Source organism: Ailuropoda melanoleuca, chromosome 13 (genome assembly GCF_002007445.2).
Source record: "Ailuropoda melanoleuca isolate Jingjing chromosome 13, ASM200744v2, whole genome shotgun sequence".
NCBI classification, from domain to species: Eukaryota; Metazoa; Chordata; class Mammalia; order Carnivora; family Ursidae; genus Ailuropoda; species Ailuropoda melanoleuca.
In genome coordinates this window covers 6,374,035-6,384,102 of record NC_048230.1, presented here as the reverse complement: position 1 = coordinate 6,384,102, position 10,068 = coordinate 6,374,035, and positions in this window count along the sequence as shown.

Here is a 10,068-nt window from a genome sequence, read left to right as displayed (position 1 = left end):
AGATGGGTAGGGGGATGGGGGAAATAGGCGATGGGGATGAAGGAGCGCACTTGTGATGAGCACAGGGTGACGTATGGAAGTGTTGGATCACTGTATTGTACGCCTGAAACTAACACCACACTGCATGGTAACCTAACTGGAAGTTAAAAACTGAAAAAAAGAAAACACGTACGGTTCAGTGGTGTTAAGTGCCTTCACATTGTTGTGTAGTCCATCTTGGGGCTTTTTCCTCTTGCAAATCTGAAACTCTACACCTTTTAAATAACTCTCCATTTCCTCCACTTCCCTGTCTCCCCAGCCACGGGCAACATTCTGTCTCTGAGTTTGGCTACTACCTAGACAAGTGGAATCATCCAGTATGTGTCCTTTTGTGTCTCTTTCACTAGTATAATGTCTTCAGGGTTCATCTATTTTGTAACAGGAGTCAGAATGCCCTTCCTTTTCAAGGTTGAATAATATTCCACTGTATGGCTCTGGCACATCGTTCATCTGTTAATGGACTTTCAAGTTGTTTCCACCTTTTGGTTATTGTGAAAAATGCTGCTGTGAACATGGGTGTGCAAATATCTCTTTGAGACCCTGCTTTCAATTCTTTTGGGTGTACCCGGAAGTGGAATTGCTGGATCATATGGGATTCCATTTTTCCTTTTTTTGAAGACCTGTCATGTTTTCCACAGCAGACACACAGTTTTACATTCCCACCAACAAAGCACAAGGGTTTCAGCTTCTCTACAGCCTTGTCAACACTCTTCCTGACCTTTTAGGCCAGCACAAAGTTGCCTTTTTTTGGAACACTGATCAATACCACCAGGGATGCCACACAACTCAGATTCTGGTTCGATGGGGGCCTCTGGGATTTCGAGTAGACGTTCTAGGTCTTTCCATGTCTGAATAGAGTTTCCTGGAGGTTAGGCCTCCATGAACTCCCGGTGACTAGCGTGGGGCTAAGCACTCCAGAGGGGCAAAATTGCTTCTTGTTTGATGTCTTTATGGGACTGTTCTGTGCAGAGATTTTGTTTCTGAAGCACTGTTTGGCACGCAGGAGGTGGGCGGGGCCATGAAAACAGCGTGGACTTTAGATTTCAATCCTGATGCTGTCCTGCACAGCTGTGGAGCCTTGGCTAAGCCACCCAAGCTCTCTCAGCTTCTGTTTTCTCACCTCTAACACGAGGCTACATTACTTCCCATCCAGGTCTCTGTTTATTGAAATCACTGGGTCAGAGATGCTAGGGAGATAGAACTTCCCTCCCCTGCCTTCCCAGTGCTGGTGGAGGCAGGTGGGATGCAGAGCTAATTGAGAGACTGACACATTGAGTTTTGGACTATTTGGGGATAACTGGCCTTCCTAGATAATCCCCAAGTTGTTTTAGGCCATGGTACTGACCCAGGGTCCTTCCTACCAAAGGCGACCCAAGCTGCTAGTGACTAAGTAATGAGCCAGGTTTTATCCTGACATGATGGTTGACATGTCCCAATCTGATTCAAGACCCACTTTGAATATCACCTCCTTCAGGAAGCCTTCCTTCATCTCACAGGCTTGGACACGTCTCCTTGTTAGTTGGATTGGTTTATTTCCCTGAAGGGGAGTGTCAGCCAGCACACCAGCCCACAGGAGACTCTTCAGTGTTGGCTGAGTGGATGAACGAACGAATCTCAATCCAATCAGCGAGGCTAAGGAAACAGCCTGCAAGACCGCAGTAGGAGAGAGACCCACAGTCAATTCCTGACTCCGTCACCTCCGTAGCTGAATGACTTTAAGCAAATTACTTAACCTCGCTGAGGCCCAGTTGGCTCTCCTCTTGGCTTTGCTCGGATGCTGCTCTCCTCAGAGCCCCCACCTGCCCTGCCCCTCCTCTTTCCAGGCTGCCTGCCATGTACACATCTGAGAAATATGCAGCCAATGGAAACACACATCCTCCAATCAGTCTGCTCCTCACGCAGGGGGTTCAAATCTGTCTCATCTTCCCAGTTTGGAATGCTGAATATTTGGTCAAGGATTCAGATCCCCTTTTTTATGAGGCTTGAAGAAAATCCAAATTAAACCCTGATTTGTTTTGAAAGATCAGAATTCTTAATCTTTCAGCATTTGGCTCGTGTTCCTTACAGGCTTAGAAAGCAACATTAAACAGATTCTGTTTCTCAGCATACCCTGCCTTTTCTCTAGTGGGTGTTGGGGGGGGGGCGGAGAGGGTAAGGATCTCTAGAGAGTTGCACGTCTTGTACTCCTTTAGCTTGCCCAGTGACGTTGGCCAAACCTCCCTACTTCTCTGGCCTTTATGACCTCATCTGTAGAATGAGGGGGCTGGGCATCAAGGCCTGTGGACTCCTTGAGGGAAGGAGGTCATTTAAAATGCCTGTATTCCAAACTGAGGCTCAGAGAGGGCAAGGGACTTACCAAAGGACACAAAGCAATTTAAGGGGCTGAACCAGCTCAGGGGTTCCGGTTCCTGGGAAAACACTTTACCTTTCTAGAAGCCTCATTTTCTCTGAAAAGGCAGTATGGGGCCATCAGGGATCCCTGTGTAAATTTTAAGCCTTCCTCCCTCATGGGTCGAGTTCAGTAGACTTGAGGATGAGGTCGTGTCTTCAGGGCCATTAAAAAAGAAGAGAGAAAATACAGAAATAGGGAAATCATGGTGTGTTGACACTATTCTGTGCTTCACTATTAAATGTGCCAAAAAGAAAAATGTTCAATTCAAACCCAAATGGCGTGACAACCAGCAGCTCTCAGGATAGTTTCCCCAGCCTCTAATAACTGCCCAGAAAGTGACCAACCGTTCCAGGCTGCTCCAGGCTGAAGGCTGAATCCTGGGAAGCCCCACGTAAACCAGGACGCATTGGTCACTCTAATGGCTGGTAAGCGAAGGGAGACGCCTTCTAAAGGGAGCTCTGGCCAGTCTGAGGACTGGCTCTGGCACTCGTGTGCCATGCAACTTTGAAAGGACTAAGGCCAGGACACCTGGGAAGCTCAGTCAGTTAAATATCTGCCTTCAGCTCAGGTCATGATCCCAGTGTCCTGGGATCAAGTCCCACGTGGGGCTCCTTGCTCAGCGGGGAGTCTGCTTCTCCCTCTGCCTGCTGCTTCCCCTGCTTGTTCTCTCTCTCTCTGACAAATAAAATCTTAAAAAAAAAAAAAAAAGCTTTAAAAAAACCCAGAAGGACTAAGGCCTCCATGCCTCAGTGTTCTTGTCAGGCAATTGGGTTTAAATGAGATTATTTAAGATCCCTTCTTCAATAACTGGCACGAAGTAATCGTCAACGAAGGTTAAGTCTCTACCTTTGGGGCAAAAAGAAGGTGCAGATTTTTCTTTTTTTCTTTCTTGGTAATCATTGTGGTTGGGGTTTTTTGGTTTGTTTTTGTTTTTTGTTCTTTTTAGCTTTATTGCGGTATTAGTGACCAATAAGTGGTAAGATACTTAAAGCGTACAATGCAGTGATTTGATTATGTACATTGTGAAAGGGTTCTCGCCGCTGATGAACACATCCATCACCTTGCTTGTTTGCTTATTTTTTTTATGAGTAAGTTTTTTCTCTCTTAAATGCCGAGCATGTGGAAGAAGGCACAATGTGTTTGAGAAAGGATTTTTATAAAATCAGGCAGTAGGTTCCTACTCAATATGCGGTATTGACTAGGTTTGGGTAAATTACCACATCTTATTGGGGAAAGCAGCCATACTGTCTCTTCTCTTGTAAGACTCTTAGGAAAGTCCCACGGGTCAGCTTTGGGGTGTGGGAGACTGCAGTGGGGTCGGATGCCAAGTGGTCTAGCGGGTATTGTGAAAAGGGGAGGGTTCTTGTCAGGAGACCTGGTTTAAAATCCTAGCTCTGGGGGTGCCCGGGTGGCACAGCGGTTAAGCGTCTGCCTTCAGCTCAGGGCGTGATCCCGGCATTATGGGATCGAGCCCCACATCAGGCTCCTCTGCTATGAGCCTGCTTCTTTCTCTCCCATTCCCCCTGCTTGTGTTCCCTCTCTCGCTGGCTGTCTCTATCTCTATTGAATAAATAAAATCTTTAAAAAAAATAAAATAAAATCCTAGCTCTGCGTCGTCCTGGCTCCACGATCCTCTTCATCTGTGATGGGTGAATGATCATTGTCCTTGGCCGGGTTTTCATGTGGCCTACGTAAGAGTTGATGCTGGGCATCTCCTGGAAACTCGGTGACTATTTTAGTCCTGCCTGTTTGGGTTCCTGTCTCAGAGCCCTTGGAGAGTCTCAAGGGCTCTTCTGTGACATCCAACGCTGGGTTAAAACACGTTTTGGAGCATGTATGTTGGCTGGGATGGGAAGCCAGCTCTCTTGATAGAGAACAGACGATTTCCCCTCAGACACCTGGAAATCGAGCCCCAAACCTTTGGCTCCAGAGCCTTAGAACAACCACATCGCTCTGTTGGCAGCTGGATGCTGGGTTTTGGCCAATCTCCGTGAGTCAAGGAAAGGTCAGAAGACCCAGAGATCAAAGCCCACCTCCCTTACAGATGTCCCTGGAGGGTTTGTCCTGGGGGTGGTTTCACTTGTTAGTGTTCCTTGTCTTTTCGTCTCACGTCTGCAGGGGGGAGCCATGATGTCTGCAGGCTGTTGGGAGGGCGCATGCTTGGAGCTCTGGCCTCTTCTCTTTTTCCACCGGCTTTGAGCATCAGCAGGACAACATTGAATGGTTCATCGTCATTGGCGTCCCTGTTAATGGAACCATTTGGCTATGGCTGAACACTTGGGTGGCTTCCATTATAAGTAACATTGGTATGAACCCTGCAAACAGGGCCCCAAGTAACCCTTCAGGGAAGTTGACAGAGAGGCTGTGCTCAGTCTACAGATAAGATTTCCTGATCAATTTAAAGCATAAAGGAAAGTTGAAAACCATTTGAAGAAGTTTTTCTAAGCTACATCCCACCTTTCCCTGCCTTAGCAAACAGCATACTGGTAAGACACTCTGCCATGCACCAGGATCAATGTCAGAGCCACCCGTGATTGTCCTCTGGGGCTGCCATTGCTGGTGCCTTTGATACCAAAGCTGCGTCTAGAGCCAGGGCCAGTGGCTGGGAGTCAAACCAGATCTCCCCACCTTACTCGAGGGGAGGCGGTGGCATGCCTCACGTGCTTGGAGATGGAGGTAATTTTCAGCTCGGTCTGGGTGTCAGCTTCCCTACGTAGACCAGAGAGGGACAGTCTGAGCTACTGGCAACTTCTTTAGTCATTTTGGTTATTATAGTTGTAGTTTAGGAAATTCAGTTATTTTATTTGGTTCTCTTCCAGATCTGCCATGTCATTTTTTTTTAAAGATTTTATTTATTTATTTGACAGAGAGCACAAGTAGGGGGAATGGCAGAGGGAGAGGGAGAAGCAGGCTCCCCACTGAGCAGGGAGTCTGATGCGGGGCTCGATCCCAAGACCCTGGGATCATGACCTGAGCTGACTGCGATGCTTAACCGACTGAGCCATCCAGGTGCCCCTGCCATGTCATTGTCTATAGTGTCTACTATTGGGCCAGTTTTTTCTGGTCTGGGCATGGTTATTTTACCATCCTGTCTGATAATGCCAGGACCCAGAGTTGATGCCTATCTCTTGTCTGTTTTTTTCCTGCCAGTTTTTACTCATGGTGTGTTGTCCCCTCCGGACTTGCTTATTCTTGAGTGTAGGATCTTATGTTTGAAAAACTATTAGTAAAAAGAATTTGAAGCCTTATATGATGCCTTGTCCCCGAAAGAGGATTTAAAATTTTTCTTGCAGGGTCCTGGGCACTCTAAATCTAAGATAACCTTGATCTAAGTTTGGGGCTGAGATTCCTGGGCTCCGTGAAAGTCTTGAAGCAGGTGACAGTCCTTGCAATCTCTCCTTATCTGGGAGATGCAGCCCTGTGGACTTTGTGGGGTTTTTTCCTACCTTTCCCCGCCCCTTTCTTTCTAAAATTTCTATATAATCATAGAACATTGTTTGCTTGCGTGTTTATTTATTTATCTTGAAGTATAGTGGACATGCAATATTACATTAGTTTCCCATGTGTAATAGAGTGTACAGAATATTCTCTATACATTATGCTGTGCTCACACGTGTGGCTGCCACCTGTCACCATACGGCCCTATTATAACACCATTGACTGTGTTCCCTATGCTGTATGTGTCATCCCTGTGACGTACTCATTCTATGACTGGAAGCCTGTACCTCCCACTCCCCTTTACCCATCTTTTCCGTCCCTCTCCCCTCTGGCAACCATCAATTTATTCCATGTATTTATGGGTCTATTTCTGCAGTGTGTTCATTTATTTTATTTTTAAAATTCTGCACACAGGTGAAATCATACAGTGTTTGTCTTTCTCTGACTTTCTTAGCGTCACACCCTCTAGGTGCATCCAGGGCTGTCTCAAAAGGCAACATCTCATTTTTTTTAAATAGTGGAGTAATATTCCATAGTATATGGAAACCACACTCTCTTTATCCACTCGTCTATCCGTGGGCACTCAGATGGCTCCCATACCTCGGCTATTGTAAATTATGCCACAGTAAACATAGGGAGCACCTATCTTTTTAAATTAGTGTTTTCATCTTCGCTAGGTAAACACATAGAACATCGTTTTAAATTAGGACAAATAATTGTACAAACAAAACAAATTAAAATGAGAGATCATTCAGTCTCTGGATTTCTACATGTCAAAGTGCCCAATTACAGAGGCTACCCCAGTTATCCGAGTGTTAGTAGATAACACTCAGGAGATTAGCACTTGGACGATGAAGGCAAAGATGCTAAGGGAGGCCCGTATCTACTTGAACCCAGAACAGAAACCACAGAGCTTGAAGCCCTTGCTCCCACTTGGTGACCCCAAGGCCTCCACCAAATTACGTCTATAAATGGCCTAAGTCTCCCCCCCTAAACTCCCCACAGGTTCCTTCAAGTAGCCAACATCCCTACTCAATCACTTGATTTGATCTTCCCTACATTAACGAGAACTTTAAATGGCCGGGTAATATGAATACTTTGAATGGACTGTAATTTATTCGAGCATTCTCCTGTTAGGCTGTTTACATTTTCCCATTATTGTAAAATATTTATAACGAACATCTTTGTGCCTACCTCTTTACAAGCATTTTGAATGATTTCTCCGTGGGTGGTTTCCTAGCAATGGATCAAAAGATATGAACATGTGTCAGGTTTTTGATATGTATTGCCAAATTTCTTCCTAGAAAGTATATTTTTTTATTTTATTTTTTATTTTCAATTTATTTATTTTTTTAGAGAGTGGGAGAGAGGGGCACCTGGGCAACTCAAGTCAGTTAAGTGTCCACCTTCAGCTCAGGTCATGATCCTGGGGTCCTGGGATCGAGCCCTGTATCAGTCTCCCTGCTCAGTGGGGAACCTGCTTCTCCCTCTCCTTGTGCTGCTCCCCCTGCTTGTGCTCTCCTGCTCGCTCTCTCTGTCAAATAAATAAAATCTTAAAAAAAAAATATGGGGGGAGAGAGCGTGTGGGAGATGGGGGAAGGGCAGACGGAGAGGGAGAGAAAGACTCCTAAGCAGGCTCCACACTCAGCCTGCCATGGGGCTTAATCCCATGACCCTGAGATCATGACCTGAGTTGAAATTAAGAGTCAGATGCTTAACCAGCTGTGCCATCCAGGTGCCCCAAGAAAGTATATTCTAATTACTATGCCCACCAGGAACATACAAGAGAGGCTGCAATATTCCTTGCCATCACCAGGTATGTAATTAAAATAAGGTTTTGGCTGATTTGGTGAGTGAAAAATGGTACCCCCTTGTTATTTAATTTGCGTTTTGTACTCTTTTTTTAAATGCAGATCCCCTTTTGGTAAAATTACTTTTTATGCAGTTAGCACCTCTTTGATAGAAGCAGCCTTTAAAATGGGGGCAATTATTCTAGTGTCTAAGAGCTTTTTCTTTTAACCATTTATTGAAAAATATGTATGTTGCATAACGCACTACACCAGGCCCTCTCTACTGAGTCATTCACAGTGTCTTGAGTACTGGCTGCTTTCCCTTTAGGAGCAAGGCAAGGAGAGCGCTCTTGAAGCCAATAGGATGATATAGCAAGTGGGAAAAGGCAGAATATAGAGCAGTATAATATGGTTCCATTATGTTTTTTAAAAGTCATATATACATTTTACTTTATTTTTTAAGATTTTATTTATTTATTAGAGCTCAAGAGCAGTTTGAGGGGCAGAGGGAGAAGCAGACTCCCGCTGAGCAGGGAGCCCGACGCAGGGCTTGATCCTAGGACTCCAGGATCATGACCTGAGCCGAAGGGGGGTGCTTAACCAAGTGACCTACCCAGGTGCCCCTAAAAGTCATATATATATTTTAAAAGGCACCTGGAAGTACATGGCATAAACCATTGACAGTGGTTTTCTCTGTGGCTTAGTGTTCTATGGAAATTCGACACTTTTACCATATAGGCTTTGTAATGTTTTTTAAATGAGCAAGAGTTACTTTTGTAATCAGATAAAATAATAAAAATATTTCTATTTTGAAAAAGATGATCCTGTTTTAACAACTGGTTATGGATGAAAAAAATATGCCATCCTATCTTGCCTATGTCCCTCTTCTTTCTCTTCCATAATGAATAAATACATATTGGGGCACCTGGGTGACTCAGTAAAGCATACGACTCTTGATTTTAGCTCAGGTCACAATCTCAGGGTCGTGGACTGAGCCCCATGCTGTGCTCCATTCTGTGTGTGGAGCCTGCTTAAGATGCCCCCCCCCCTCCCTCCCNCCCCCCCCCCTCCCTCTCCCTCCCTCTGTCCCTCCCCCTTGCTTGCACATGCATGTGTGAGCCCTCTCGCGATCTCTCTCTCTCAAAAAAATAAATATATAGTTACTTATACAGTACTTATATTTATTTTTATACTTTAAAAGGTAATATTTTGTTACATATTTAATATATTGTGTACTATTTTTACTATATTATTAAATATTAAAAATTAAAATATACATTATATCTATATAATTTTTAAAATGTTAGTCTCTATAGAAAAAGAATCATTGATGCATTGGTGCTTCTGCTGGGGGAGGGCGGTGACAACGGTAGCTGTTGAGACAAGGTCCCCACGGGCAAATCAGAGGTATGGCATCTATCTAGTTTGTGTCTATCTTGAAGATAGTAGTAAATGAGATTAGAAGGGAGCGCCAGTACATATCGAAGGTCAATAGCAAGGTCATGACAACTTTGTGAGGCAGGTATTCCTGACCTGGTATTTGAGCAGCTCAGCCTCTACAGGGCGAATGAACGTGGTCAGCAGGGCACAAGCTGTGGAATTGAGGATTTGGATCCCAGCCTGCCTGGCTCCCAAGGCTCGTGCTGGGCTACTACACACAGTGACTCTGTTAGGGGAAGTGAGAGGTTCTAAGACCCTGTTCCGTGGAAGCACCTGCCCACGAAGACGCAGGGCCGGTCCTAGCAGGGCCCTTTGGGTGATGAAGCCCGAGTCACACTCTGGTCATCTCGTGGAGCGCAGGGGGCATGGTAGGATACACGTGCAGAGGCCTGGAGCTCCCTCACCAGGCCTCAGAGAGAGCAGGGTTGGAGGGCTTTCCCAATCCAGGTGGCCCTAGGAATTCAGCTGTAGGACTTCCTGGGACCAATGTCACCAGCTATTCTTCACATGTCTGCTTCTCCACAGGCTACTGTTAGCTGGCGCTCTTGCCCCCTACTGCAGTGGGCTGAAAAGCACCCATGTCACACTCTCCTGGGGCGCTGGTTTAAATCAGATTCCTGGCCACTCCTCTGAAGCCAATCTTCTAGGGCCGTGTGATGGTTAATTTTATTTGTCAACTTGCCTGGCCACTAGGTGCCCACGAATTTGGTTAAATTTTATTTCTGTGTGTGTCTGTGAGGGTGTTTCTGGAAGAGATTGGCATTTGAATTGGTAAACTGAGTAAAGCAGATGGCCCTCCCCAGTGTGAGTGGGCACTACCCAATCTGTTCAGGGTCTAAATAGAACAAAAAAGTGCAAGATGGTTGAATTTGCTCTCTGCCTGACTCGCTGAGCTGGGGCATCCATCTTCTCCTGCCCTCAGGGCTCCTAGTTTCCAGACCTTAAGATTCAGGCTGGAATCTACACCAT